Here is a 14,105-nt window from a genome sequence, read left to right on the forward strand (position 1 = left end):
AAATCAGTCTCAACAGCACCTATTTCCAAATTATTTTGCACAACGTCCTCATTCTGCTCTCCAGCATCGAAATCGAAGCCATCATCTTGTTCCTTTTCATTGTTCTGAATAACTTCTGAGGGCTTATGGCAGGAAGTAATGGCATTCGTGATGGAATTCCTAATATTTTTTTGAGCACTTGTATCCAAACATGAAAGCCATAGCAACTTGAACCTTGGGTGGGTAGCTGCTGCTACAGCCGCGGCCTCCCCTTCGTCGACAACGTTAAAGTAATTATGAAATCTGTATCGAAAAGCATAAGATTATCACAAGCTCGGGAATCTCTGAATATTTGGCATTAAATGTAGTGATGCCGCGAGACGAGACGAGACAAGACGAGAAATTGGCAATTTTCTCGTCTTGTCTCGTTGATAGTAACTCGTTCTCTCGTCTCGTCTCGTCTCGTCTCGACATACGAGAGATATTTCTTCTCTTGTCTTGTCGAGAGTCGAAGATTCTCTGCCGTCTCTCGTCTCGTCTTGTCTCGACTCGCTTATCTCGTCTCAGAATTCCCGATTTCTAAAAATTGAAAAATCTCCCCCTCAAAATGTCTTCAAATTTCTGAAATCACGAAACTTTTTTCTCAACGGTGTTCACAACGGTTTTTTCTCTGTGTTCTCTAGCGTCTCTCGTCTCGTTTCTCTCGTTCTCTCGTCTACACATTTCCATCACGAGACACTGTTTTGTCTCGTCTCGTTTCTCGCGTCTCTCACAGTATCACTAATTAAATGAAATAAAAATACCAACACAATTACCTTTTTTTCTAGCTCGTCGACAAGACAGTGACTAATGGTTCACAGTAAGTCAAATCTTCATTGAGCAATTTTTTTAACTTGTTGTTATTAGAAATTAGTGTGGGGAGGAGATATCCATAGCTGACTTCTATGTCACCCTGCAGAGTTTGTAGAGCTGATGCGATTGGTGTCATGCATTTCACATATTCCTCGATAAATCTGTGGAAATGAAAATGTTAGAACTGAGATCCGTCTCATGGGAAATTCAAATACTGCTTGTGAATATACACTGTTAGAAAAAAATGAAATTTCATTGACAGTTGACTACTAATTTTCAGGGCAATGACATTGAATTCCATTTGAGCGAATAAAAATCATTAAATTTCAGGTTTCACTGAAAATCCAGCATAATCCGACAATTCTAGGCAGCATGACGATGAGAATTCCTCAATGCACTGAATTTTCAATGAAATATGAATATTCATATTCATATGGATTGCACTGAATTTTCAATGAAATCTGACAATTCATGATCTTTTTTCCCTCAAATCAAATTCCGTGTCATTGCCCCGAAAATTCAAGTATATACTTACAGCAATTTTCTGGTTTTTTATTAATTTTCAGGGAAGAATGGAACAAAAATTTATAGTTCTCATTGATTTTTTCAGGAAATACTGAATTTTCAATGTCAAAATTCCTCGAAAATCCAGTGGAACTTGGATAAGAAGAAAATTTCTGGAAACTTTGCCGGAAAATTCAGACAACATTTTTTAACAGTATATTTTCACTCTTGTCATATGACTCAAATCTTTTCTTACTTGAAATCACTTGCTGTGAGCAAATAATTCCTCTTCAGTTCAGCAAAGAGCTCAACGAGTTTCTCTCTTAATTCAATTATTTGTTCGACGCAATTAAAGAGAGAATTCCACCTCGTTACTACCGGGCGTTTCAACGCTTTTTCTAGACACTTGATGATCACCTCATAACTCTTCGGTGATCTTGTCAAATTCCACAATTGCGTGCACTTCCCCATGACTTGATTAAACATCAATTTCAGTCCAGCGAAAGAATTAATGCCCTTCAAAACGTCCGCAGTGGCGAGCAAATGAAACAGATGACAAGCACACCTTTGATGGGCTGGTAACAACTTCGAAGAGAATTCTGTCAAAGACATGACCTCAGCAATTTCGCGATCAGTTATTCCGTCCACTTCTTCTCGTGTGTCGTCATAATCTGTAAGATTAAACATTAATCGTACACGCACAAAACAATCCTCACAAAATCCAGCATTCCTAGGTCGATTTATTTCATTGTGGTAGTATGGTATGTATGGTATGTGTAAGTATTTACGAGGAAAAGTCTGCAGCTTTCAGTTAAAGGAGTGGTCAACATACCTTCATAGAAGAGGGCCTCATCAAGTCCAACTCCGAATTCCTTGAATGCTTTAATAAAATTCGAGCCATTGTCAGTTATTGTGGCTATCAATCGCGAGGATTCGATTCCGAACTCGGAATGAATATCATTCAAGAGATCAGCAATGCGATCGTGGGAGTGAGTATCAGTAAATCTTCTACAAGCAATTGCATATAAAACTCTCTTCAACGTACGAGAATCAATCTGAAACGGGAAATATGACAAATGAATCTCCAGTATTGGTCCATTTAGTATATGGAGAACACAAGGAAAAAATCCAAATTCAAGATGAAATCCAAACCGTTCGAGCTTCATTGCATCCTATGAGTTTTTCAAATTTCTTGAGCAGAGCCAAAAAAATGTCAAAAGTTCCCTATAGAATAAATTTACTCTGAAAAAATAGGACACATGTGCTATTTTTATTTCTTTCTCACATGTCAATAGAAATAATGCGGGAAAAAATGAGTTTTCAATAGGAATCGTACGGATAACCAAGACGATATGTTTGATAGCTTTCGAATAGAATTTCCTAGGATTTCTCGGATCGCTTTTTTTTGGTAATATATATTGATTGATAATTACCCAGTGTAACGTCACACCCATGAATCGACGACTCTTACTGGTCCAAATGTCTGCACTAGTGCAAACGTATTTAGCATTTTGAACTTCCTCTTTTATTTTGGCAATATTTAGCTTGAACATGTCAGTCGTTTAACGATTCAATGTACTAACAGAGAAGTGCTGCAGCCTTTTTCCGTACATGCGAATATTCATATCTAAAACAAGTATTCAACAACAGGTTGCGCTATTCCATCTGATTAAAGGAGTTTCTCTCAAATTGAGCGAATCTTCTTTCATTTTAAAAATATTGACAATATTTCTTGAAACTTTGATAAGATTGGATTGCATTCAAAATAGGCAGAAAGAATTCACAGAGATTAGGAAGAAGTTTGTTATTAGTGTATCAAAAAACAATTTGTGTTGGATCAATTGATCATGGAAAATTAGAAATATAAAAAGTCCATATAATTACAATTTTCCATGTATCATTTATCACTGTAGCATTCTGGAAATTGTTTGGTGAAACAACTAGTCTTTTGTGAACGAGAGTACACTGTTAGAAAAAACAATGAAATTTGATGAAGAGTTGATTAGTAATTTTCTGGCCAGAGACTGAATTTGATTTGAGGGGAAATAAATCATGAAATTTTAGATTTCACTGAAAATTCTGGAAAATTGGAAAATTTTAGGCACCCTGAAGATCAGAATGCTTCAATCCATTCGAATGTTCAATGGAAAATTTAAATTTTTGGTAAAATATGAAAATTCAGCGCCGATGTACCATGAATTTTCGGTTATAACACCCCAAGTATTTCCCAATAATTTCGTTGTAAACAAATGAGAGCTTGAAGTTTTGTAGATTTAAAAAAAATTCTGCAAAACTTGATACGATCGTTTGTTTGCAGGGAAGCTGGAGGGAAATACTTGATAATTTTGAAGCACGAGGGGTATTTAGTGGATTATTTTCCCCATAACCATTTCGATGAATAGAATTGTGGTATTCGGTGTCATCGTGGTTCAATAGACAATTTGTTGTTATCCCGCTTGGCAATGAGAAAATTACCAAACGACAGGGAATTATCGATATAATTCTGTTCTGATTGGTCCATGAAGCATCGAATTCCGCAATTCTATTATTCGGATGGGTGATGGGGGAAATAATCAGCGAAATCTAAACTTTCATGACTTTTTTCACGTTAAATCAAATTTAGTGTCACCGTTCTGGGAATTCGAGCATATATCTAATAGAATTTTCTGGTTTTCAATTGATTTTCAGGTAAGGATGGAACAGAAATCAATAGTACTTATTGATTTTTCCCCGAAGTTTTGAATTTCCAAAGAGGAAATGCAGTGGATCTTAGATTTGACAAATATTTTCGGGAAATAGATTGGAAATTTCAGACAAAAATTTTTAACAGTGTATGGAATTGTATTATTTTCGTCGCACAATACCATCGATCATGATTCCTTTTAGAGTTTGCTCTTTTGTTGCCAATGATTGGAATGGATGCAATGAAAACTCGGGATAAAAATTTTGGCATTGAGTCCATCAAGATTACCGTCAAAAATTTTCCGGAAGGCGGGCTCCTCAACTATGGTGAAGGGTGCGAATGTATCCAGACAAAAGTTCGACACGTTGCTCTCAAATTGTTTTTGAGAAAAATCGCACCGGACTTTGTATTGCCCACAATCCTTGGGATCTTCGACTCGGCTTTTCTTCATCTCAACATAAGATTGGAACTCCCCTACACGCTCTGGATGCCTCCTCTGAAAATATTTGTTGTGATTACATCGGATTGAGTCACGTTCAAAAATTCCATCAAAGAACCTAACGATGACTCGAGAAAATTATATTTTAATCCAAGCAATTTTCCGTCGATTTTGTCAGAGAATTCCAGGGCTTTCCATCGTGTGCTTTTCGTGATAACAAATATTTGATAGAGAATATATAATATGACTCATTAATAGATTTGAACATTCTATCGATGGAAGTTCTAAAGAACTTTTTCTTTCGTTCGATTGAAGATTCTATAGAGCTTGAGCGTTTGAAAAAAATTCATAAGAAAACGTAGCAAATACGCAACATAATTATCCTCGACTCTCGTTTAGTTTTTCACCGATTCTATTTGATTTTCTGGATGAGGAGGATAGAGAAATGAGGAAAAAATAATAAAGAAAAGAAACTAGAAAACTTTGGGACAGGAAGATTTGCAGAAAATGCGTCATTAGAATAAGTTGTATATAATAAACGGATTCCATTGATTTTTGACTCATTCAAATAATCTCACCTTCAAATGTATTCTGTAATTGGATGAAGAATCTAATTTCCCTTTTATTACTGTCTCGTGATTGTGATCATTTTTACATGGCTGACATGCAGCAACGATTGAGCCCGCAATTGAAGGTTTTTTAATATCGGGCACAAACCACCGCCCATATAAGTGAAGCCGTTTATTACACTCCTCCACTAGACGAGGTCCTTCGATAGTTTCATTGGCTTTTTCATCGGACTGGTGGATACCTTTGCTTGCCTGAGAATCGTCGCTTTTGCACGACATTTTGTAAATTTCCTCGAAGTTTCTTTCTTTCTCAACAGTTATTCCTCTTGCAGGTGCATCTTCTAGAAGAAAGAATCGAATTGAATAGCTCGAAATGATGAATACAACGGTTCATGAATTATTACGAATGGTATCGCATTGATACAGTCCAAATTAGAAAAAAATCATTTGTGAATAATTGATGAGAATCGCTTGGATCAATGGTATTTCATGATTCCCAGTTTGATAAAAGAAAAGTCGCCTCAATTGAGGTAAGTGAGTTGTGTGACTCATTTAACGAATTTGAAAATTATAGAGTTTGTTTGTTTTTCAACGTGCATTTATGACATTCCTCCTTGGGGTTCTTTTTCTCCTTTTATTACGAATTTTCTCAGAGTTTTAATACTAATATCCCCCCTTAGTTTAATACTAATATTCCCCCTTTGAAGACTGCTAGAAGAAATCTGTTAACTCGTTATAACTCATAAATCAAATATATAATAAGAGGATTGATTTACGCACGCACAGCGACACAACTTGTACTTTATTTGGTAGAGATGTATCAGCTTACTGACTTTCTCAATAAATAATAATAATAATAATAATAGTGCATCAGTGCATTGATTGATTTATTGGCCTTATCCCCTCCTTTCTTCAACGTAAGCATAATACTCTTGTAACTGACTGGGATGGTATATCTGAAAAAATGCAATAGACATTCATCGAATTAGGCTGTATACAAGACAAATTCCTACAAAAAGCTGCTGCATTAGCTGGGAAATTTGATCGGATTCTTATTGAGTTCCTATTGAGAATTCTGTCGTTGGTTCTGTTAAAAAAATCGGTCAACAAATCCTCCACAGAAGAAAAAACAAAAATTACAGAGCATGTTGTGAAATTCATTTAATTAAAAAACAGGGATTTTTTAGCAGAAATTTTTCATCTTCTTTTCACAATATTTTTGTTCTCATTCGAAAACTCAAGCCTGAGGAAGAAAGTTTCAGATGGCCATTCGCAATTGTTCCTTAACCTTTTGTTTCCTTTTGTTCTATCGTAAAATTCTATTGCAAATTTCTTAACCGAAATATTTCTCAAATTTCAGTGCTCTCATGAATTCAGGAGTCAAATGCAGGGAAAAATGAAATTTAGTCTTTCAAACATGTAAATTTTTCAAAAATAACTTGGAATCTGAATGATAATTTCTGTATTGATACTTTTTGTAGAGCAGAGTGAGAGTGCCAAAACAATGCTCCCATGAGAGTTCGTTGAAGAATATCTCCGAATTCACTGTAGATGAAAAAATTTTCATTCAAGTATTTTTATAAATCTTACTGTGCTCTACGAAGAATATTTCACGCACGAAAAATTCAAATGAGATACTTGGCGAATTCACTAGAAAATTCTATTGGATTTCTTTTGAACTTTCAATAAGTTTTTGTCGTTTTGTATTGAAATATTCAATTGAGAACATTATATAGAAAAAGTCAATTGAATCCCCTCGGCTCGAATTTTCTGAGTTGTTTTTTGATGTTCTTCTTTTCTTATCAATTTAAAAATCGCTCAAAGAAACTTTCAGAATTCAAGCCGAAGAATTCCAATAGAAAAATAAAATACTATCGATTTTCTTTGTGAAATATTTTCTATTGAACATTTCAACAGAAAATAGCGTCAATTCATCTCACCTGCAAGTGTCTCGTGTAGTTAGATGCAAATTTTAATGTACCAACAATCACTGTCTCTCTGTGTCCATCCTGACATCTGCACGCGGCAAAGATGGTGCCGTTGATTGATGATTTATCAATATTAGGTATGAACCATGTCCCATCCAAGTACGGACATCTGTTACATTCCGCTTCGAGATTTCCCGCTCCATCGGCATTATGCAGATTCAAAAGTGCAATTATATGGCCGTTTTCTTCTGGGTTACGTGGATTTCCCGTCATTGTCTCAATTGTTCTAGAAATACAAAAAATTCATAACTAGAACTTGGACGATTCCAATGCATTCATTCGTAAACAAAAATCATGAGAATATCATGTGCCCACTTAATGACCACGAAATCCTGGATAAATATCAAAATGGTATAATGATAGTACTCACCTGATTAACACCGATAGCTATTCACGAGGGCACTTGCGAGGGCACTGTGGCACTTCACTTCACTGAAATGTTACACCACGGATGTCCGGATGGGCACGAGTTCAGAATTCCTCTGGCATTTGCCAGTCAATCGATTTTCTTTTTCGCGGAATTTAAGAATGTCCTCATCGTTTGTTTTTGATCGACTATAATATAATCCCCCACCAGTCTCACCTATATCCAGGCATTGAGACATCGTGAGAAGGTAGTCACGTCGAAACAAGAACAGACAATTCACGACAAGTCGGTTCGCTGGATTTTTGAGTGCGATCATTAGTGGTTACAGAAAGAACGATGATTAATTATTAAAAAAATATTGTATTCGAGTGTTTAAGTGCTGGTGATACAAACGTGTAAGTGCTTTTTATTTTTCAATTTTTTTTCTATGAAATTAAGTGATTTATTTCCAATTTTTCATCTTCTCTGCCATGAATTTGAATACTCACCTTCCGCCATTTTTTTTCTTCACTTTGTAGCATCCCTTATTTTGAGTGTAAAATCATTAGTATGAGAACAAAAAACAAAAGAAACGTAGCGAATTTGCTAGAAAATCATATTGACATTCTACAGGCATTCTACATGATTTCTATTGGAATTTTACTAAAAAATCTTATTCTTTCCGTTGCACCGATTCTATTGGATATCAGCAAGAAAAAAGTCAATAAATTTTGAATTTCTGTTCGAGTTTCTCTCTTGAGATTTTTTCCATTCAAATTATTGAGCACCGCTTTTCTCAGCTTTTCTTCCACTCGGATTCCATAATGCAAAACTAAACAAATTGAAGGGAAGGTTTTTTTTCGCCCTTGTGGTCATGAGGAAAAAAAACTTCTCTTCATTTAAAAATTTACGGTCGAATAATCTCTGCATAATATTAAACTAATCAAAATACAGCCAAAGACGATTAGAAAATTTGTGAACAATAATTTCAATATAAAAAATTCCAAATCTATTGACTTTTGTATTTCAAATATCTAATAGAATCGGTGCAAACACAAATACAATTTTTAAATAGAATTCTAATAGACATCTCAAAGGAATTCCATTCAATTCCTATAGAATTCCCATAGAATTTTCCAGTGAATTTGCTAGACTTTTTACTGATTTTCTTTATAGTGTATTCATTCTATAATCTCGCAATTTATTTTTTTTCATTTCCAAGGGAGAATTTTATTAACTCATTCTTCTAGTACCCAATACGTAGCTTATTCCAATGATTCTTCATAATGCAATTTAAATTTCTCACAACCATCAATTATCGAACGATTTGTTATTATCTGTCTTTCTTTCATGGTAACTCATGGAGGAGATTTTTATGAATGAAATTTCTTCTTTTTTTTGTTCATTTAAGCTTCAAACCTATCGGTTATACAGCTAATCATGGTCAATTTTTCTTTACAGTACTCTAACCGGCTATATCGATCACATCCAAGGGCGTAAATGGTTTAGGAGCGAGAAAAAAACAGCCCTTATCTTTCGAATTGACGATACAAAGGGGATGAAAATTGAGGTGTACGTTTGGGAAAAGCAGATAATGTTGTGGGAGTCTCATATTACGCTATACAAGGTATCTTCGTGATAATATATTCCATTTTGTAATCCTTAACTGTTTTAATAATTGGATTTTCTTCCAGAATGTAACGATTACACGAGGTTCAATCAAAGTGACTCCCATTACAAATGGTGGTGGCGAGTCAACACTCGCGTTCCACCTTGAATCATTTTCAGAAATCCATTCCCAGGGGACCTAAAATCCCCAAATTCGTGACTCCATAGTTTATTCAGAAGAGACACTAAGTAGCCTGCCAAGCGTCAAGGGACCTTTTGGTAAGAATTTTATTCTGGCTAAGACTGTTTGGATGATGGGGTGCACGGAGAAAAAAAAATGATCAAAATTACGCTTGATCCGGATGTGACCTTGCTATTTCGTCCATTTTTACGGAAATTTCAGGGAAAAATTGCAGGGCGTTCATCGAAAAATGGCGGAACCTTTCGTAAAAATCACGAAAAACTCCACGGCATCATTCCGTCAATTTCCACGGAAGTTTTCCGTGATTATTACGATACATTCCGTATTTTTTCAATGAACTCCCTGTATTTTTTCCCCTGAATTTCCGTAAAAATTGACGAAATGATTAGGTTACATCGAAATTACGCAACTCACACGTAATTTTTATTGATTTTTTTCTCCGTTAATGTTTTGAGAATTCGTTCATGAGTTCAATTTTTTTTCCAGTACTTGAGTCGTGGACTAAAGATGCTTTTGTCATCCACGCTATTGGGAGGAGCTCTTACCTGAATGGCTCGGTATCAGACGGTATCTGGAAACTGACGGTGTACGTCAATGCATGTGCAGACAGACTACCCGATGGTCTAACCAGAGGTAGTCGTATGAGACTTTGGGGTACCTTGGAGGCGAATGGAAGTACGTTTATTCTATTATGTTTTTCATCGACTGATGTGAACGAATGTAAAGAGGAAGTAGAATTTCGCTATCCAATGTTTTTTCATTTACAGTCGGAGGGTGTTATCTAAAAGTCGTAGATGAATATCATGTGCGACCTCTACCTGAGTTCCCCAGACTGTCGGCGGAAGACTTAGAGGATGCAGTCGTTTCAGTTAATCGTCTTTTCAGTTAATCGCCTCCATTTACAAATAGGGAAATGTCATTGTTTTTGTATTCACTTCTGTGGAAAATAAAATGTATTTCCTCAAATTGTTTGAGAAATCTCCTAATCTTTCCCTAATAGAAAATTTTTCTTGTTTTTACATTCAATTCTCTAATAACTTATTGGATTCTTTCAAATTCCCTAGAAATTCCTCGTATTACCTTGAAATTTATAAAAACTCTCTCAATTCTCTCGAAGGTTCTAGAAACTACTTTCATTGAATTCAAGAGGACCTGTTTTGCTTAGCTTGGGTATTTTAGTTTCAGCGAATTCCATTAGAAACGAAGAAAACCCTGATCGGCTCTATCCCTAATACAGCCGTGAGTTTTGTGTGGATACCTCTATGTTACGTAGATGCTCGGGAAATTAGAAGAACGATACGGATTAAGGATTGACGTAAGCAATTTTGGCGGAAGTTTTTCACAAGAGTAAATTTTTTCATGGACAAATGCCATAAAACTTTGACAAAACGTTATTTGAACTATTATAAGATGATCGATCTATTGCTTAGCTCTTCGTCATATTATCGATATCAACTAAAATATAAAAAAACAAAAAAATCGATATCGACAATATGACGAAGAGCTGAGCGATAGATCGATCATTTTATAATAGTTCAAATATCGTTTTGCCAACGTTTCATGGCATTTGGCCATAAAAAAATTTACTCTTGTAAAAAAGATGCTTACGTCAATCCCTAAAATTTCTTGATTCCCTTGAAATTTCTAGAAAATCCTTAAATTCGCGAGAAATTTCTACAAATTTCTTGAATTCCCACGAAATTTCGCGAAACTTACCAAATTTCCTTGAATTTTTTATAAAAGCTAAAACAGTCTAGAAAAATCGAGAATGTTCTAGAATTTCGATTAGTTCTGCTGTATGCTGACAGATAGCGTTAGCGAATAAAAACCTTTGCACAAACTGCCCCTCAAAACGAAAACATAGACGTATCCACGTCAATAAAAATAAATAGTCGTTGAGAATAATTGATAGAATTGAAAAAAAAATTAAATAATTGGAAATCCTGATTGATTATGCAATCAAGATATTCGGTATTAATTACGGATTAATCATGTAGTGAGGAAAAATTTTAGCCACGATTACAATTTTCCTGAATACTAAATAATTTCCCTGTCCTCATGGCGGATTGATGAATTATTCAAGAATTCTCTGCCTCTGATTATCAATTAATTATTTATTGGACTGAATTCTGGAAAAGATGACAATTTAATTGAGTAATTACTCATTTTTCAATACGAAAGCTGAGTTAGACGGAGTAATCGAAATTATTCTCAGCCTGATTGCGAAATAAATAGGTATTTAAATTTGTCTCTCACCATCATACTGGATTATTTAAGTAATCGAAAATTATGCGATTGCAAAGATAGAATACTCCATCAATTAGGAAGCTCTTGATATCGAATACTCACTAATGGAATAATCGTAGAAGTTGATCATGTAATTACTAATTTTTCAAGTAATCGACATTTTTCTAGATTCGATTATTAATTTATTGAATAGCCGGTTTTGCATATGGTTGATTAATTATGCAGAATTTAATCAGAGTCAGTTATCGAAATATTACTTTTTTGGGGATCCCTGCTTTCGGTGCATTTGGTGATATTTGACCTTCTGCATGTTCATAACATGACGAGATTCTCAACTGCAAGAGAGACGCGTCAATCCTGACGCCCAATTTATCCTGGAGAATGAACTTGCTCAATCACATCTTCTGATTCTCCCCCACCAAATTCTCCTTACGTTGACGAAGTACATATTATTGACTCAGAGCAAGACAATGAGCCTTAGTTGGCGGATTTCTTTTCTATATTTCCATTAATTTTTTCTGAATAATTTACGTTTTATTCGGGAAGATATTAAGATCTAAGTCTTACGAATTTAAAACCATGTTATCTTGAGAATATTCACAACATAAATACAATGAACTACAAAGGATTTCATATAAACATCTTAAACGCTTTTAATTGGAAAACTCAAATCTTAACATTTGTACATATTGTTCTTACTCTTCTACTTTGAGATTTTGACTTTTTTCTGGTTTCTGCAGTCTGAAAAGAGAGTCGAGAAGCTTTCCTTTCGTGAGTTGCATCACTTGTATCAAATAAACCCCAGCAGTAATCTGACAGCATTTTCATCACCGATTTCCCGTTGTAGCGCTTTTCCAGAGTAGAAATATCCTGATGAAACCTTTCACCGTGTTCATCACTTACATCGAGTAAACTCTCAGGAAAGAATTCAAGATGAGAAAAAAGGAAATGCAATTTTAAGGACATATTACATCCCATCGCGGCGAAATATCCCAGCATGGTTGCAACGAGCTCTCTAAAGTTCTCCGAACCAGAACTACCCAGGAAATTCTTGCACACAGCTTTGAGTGACTCCCATGACTTCAACTCGACATCATTCAATACCTTCTTGAATCCGCCGTCATTGTCTATCCGTTTCTTCAACTGAGGACAATGAAAATTCCTGTTTTTATTTTAGCATCACACAGTTCAGGGAAAAATGTTTTTAAATAACTGAAAGCTTGTTCATTTTTGTCCGAGGCTTTCCCGAAATTTTTAATGAGCCCCAACTTAATGTGCGCGGCTGTCCCAATGAGATAGGAAACAACAGTACTTGGTCCAACCAAGCTGCATTCCCATGATAATATCTACCATTTTCAAATCAGCCGATATGCGCCACTCGTATAACTTGTATCCAGACTTCTCAAACAAGATATCATTTTTATCGTGAGTTTCTTTGCGGCATGTAGAGTAGGCGATGGGTAACGACGAATAGATGTTCCCAATGTGTAGCAAGACTGCTTCCAAACTGGTACTTGAAGAGTCGATGAACAATCGCCATTCCTTTGGATCATGCTCTATCCTCATAGCCTTCATCAATCCATTGGTGTCGAAACAACAGCAAACAGTGGAATCCTCGAGAGGTTCCTCTTTAAAGAATTAAAGCAGGAAAAACTGACGTTGCCGATAGCTTGTGATACGAACTTCTGAAGTTAGCATGCTCTTCTCTTTCAATCGTGAAGCTAATAGTTCAGCGGCCTCTTTGCTGAGTTTCAAGTCCTTGACCAGGTCGTCTAATTAATGTTGATTGAAGCAAATGGGTTCATCAGAGCTTGATGTCTCCGATGGAGGTTCCTATGCTTCATTAACTTCATTCCTCAGTGGCTGTTATATTTCCTGCTCCACATCAGCTACTACAGGCTCTTGGACAGGGATCACCTCACTGCTAAGAACGACTTTCGGTAAATCCACAGATGGTAGCTCGATGTATTTGATTTTATCCCTGTTTTTCTTCGTGTACGATTCGATGTCATTTACGCAGAAATAACAGTCACTAATGTGATCTCGCGGCTCTCGCCAAACTGCTGGTGTACTGAAGGGTGGTGTTTTACCTTGTTTGAATGATCCAATGACGCAGGGATAGCAATACGAACAGCATTGATCTGGAGTGCAGGATTTCTCCAAATTGGTCATTGAATAATCGAAGCATTTCTCATACCCTTACTTCACAAGTTCTGTGATGTTTCTCCTCTACGACTCAGTGGCAAACTTTGCGCAAACATAACAAAAAAAATTTTTGCAATGGCGTGTCATTAATCTCCCACCCTTAATCAAAGAAAACTCCAAGGACCGTTGGAAATATCCAATTTAAGTTTTTGTTTGAGAAATGAAATATAGGAACTTATATGAAATGAAGCTCGAAATTGCATATTGGAATGCATAGTTTTTGTTCATTATGAAAAATTCTAATAAAAATGGTAAGACAAAGGGGTGATTCAAGATAAACTTGAACAACTAACAGTTGAAGTTGCGTGAGCAATCTAAAGCTGTAACAAAGATAGAGAAATTACTGAAAGATTTTTGTCCATCCATCTTATTTCTTAAGAAAAAAACCATTGCACCAATGTACCTGTTTTCCGTAAATGAGAAATAGAAATATCATCGGTAATTGTTCACTCTGGCAAGGAATGAAATGATAAGGAGCATTTT

General features: G+C 35.6%; 1 long non-coding RNA gene across 1 annotated transcript; it reads left to right on the plus strand.

Moving 5' to 3' along the window:
- The first annotated feature begins 7,246 nt into the window (after positions 1–7,246).
- Positions 7,247–10,138, plus strand: LOC107045006. The gene is made up of 4 exons (XR_001461401.1): positions 7,247–8,987; positions 9,055–9,247; positions 9,657–9,845; positions 9,938–10,138. It is a non-coding gene; the product is annotated as an uncharacterized LOC107045006 (long non-coding RNA).
- The last annotated feature ends 3,967 nt before the right edge of the window (positions 10,139–14,105 follow it).

This window comes from Diachasma alloeum, unplaced genomic scaffold (genome assembly GCF_001412515.2).
Source record: "Diachasma alloeum isolate Michigan unplaced genomic scaffold, Dall2.0 Dall_scaffold_00860, whole genome shotgun sequence".
Lineage (NCBI taxonomy): Eukaryota > Metazoa > Arthropoda > Insecta > Hymenoptera > Braconidae > Diachasma > Diachasma alloeum.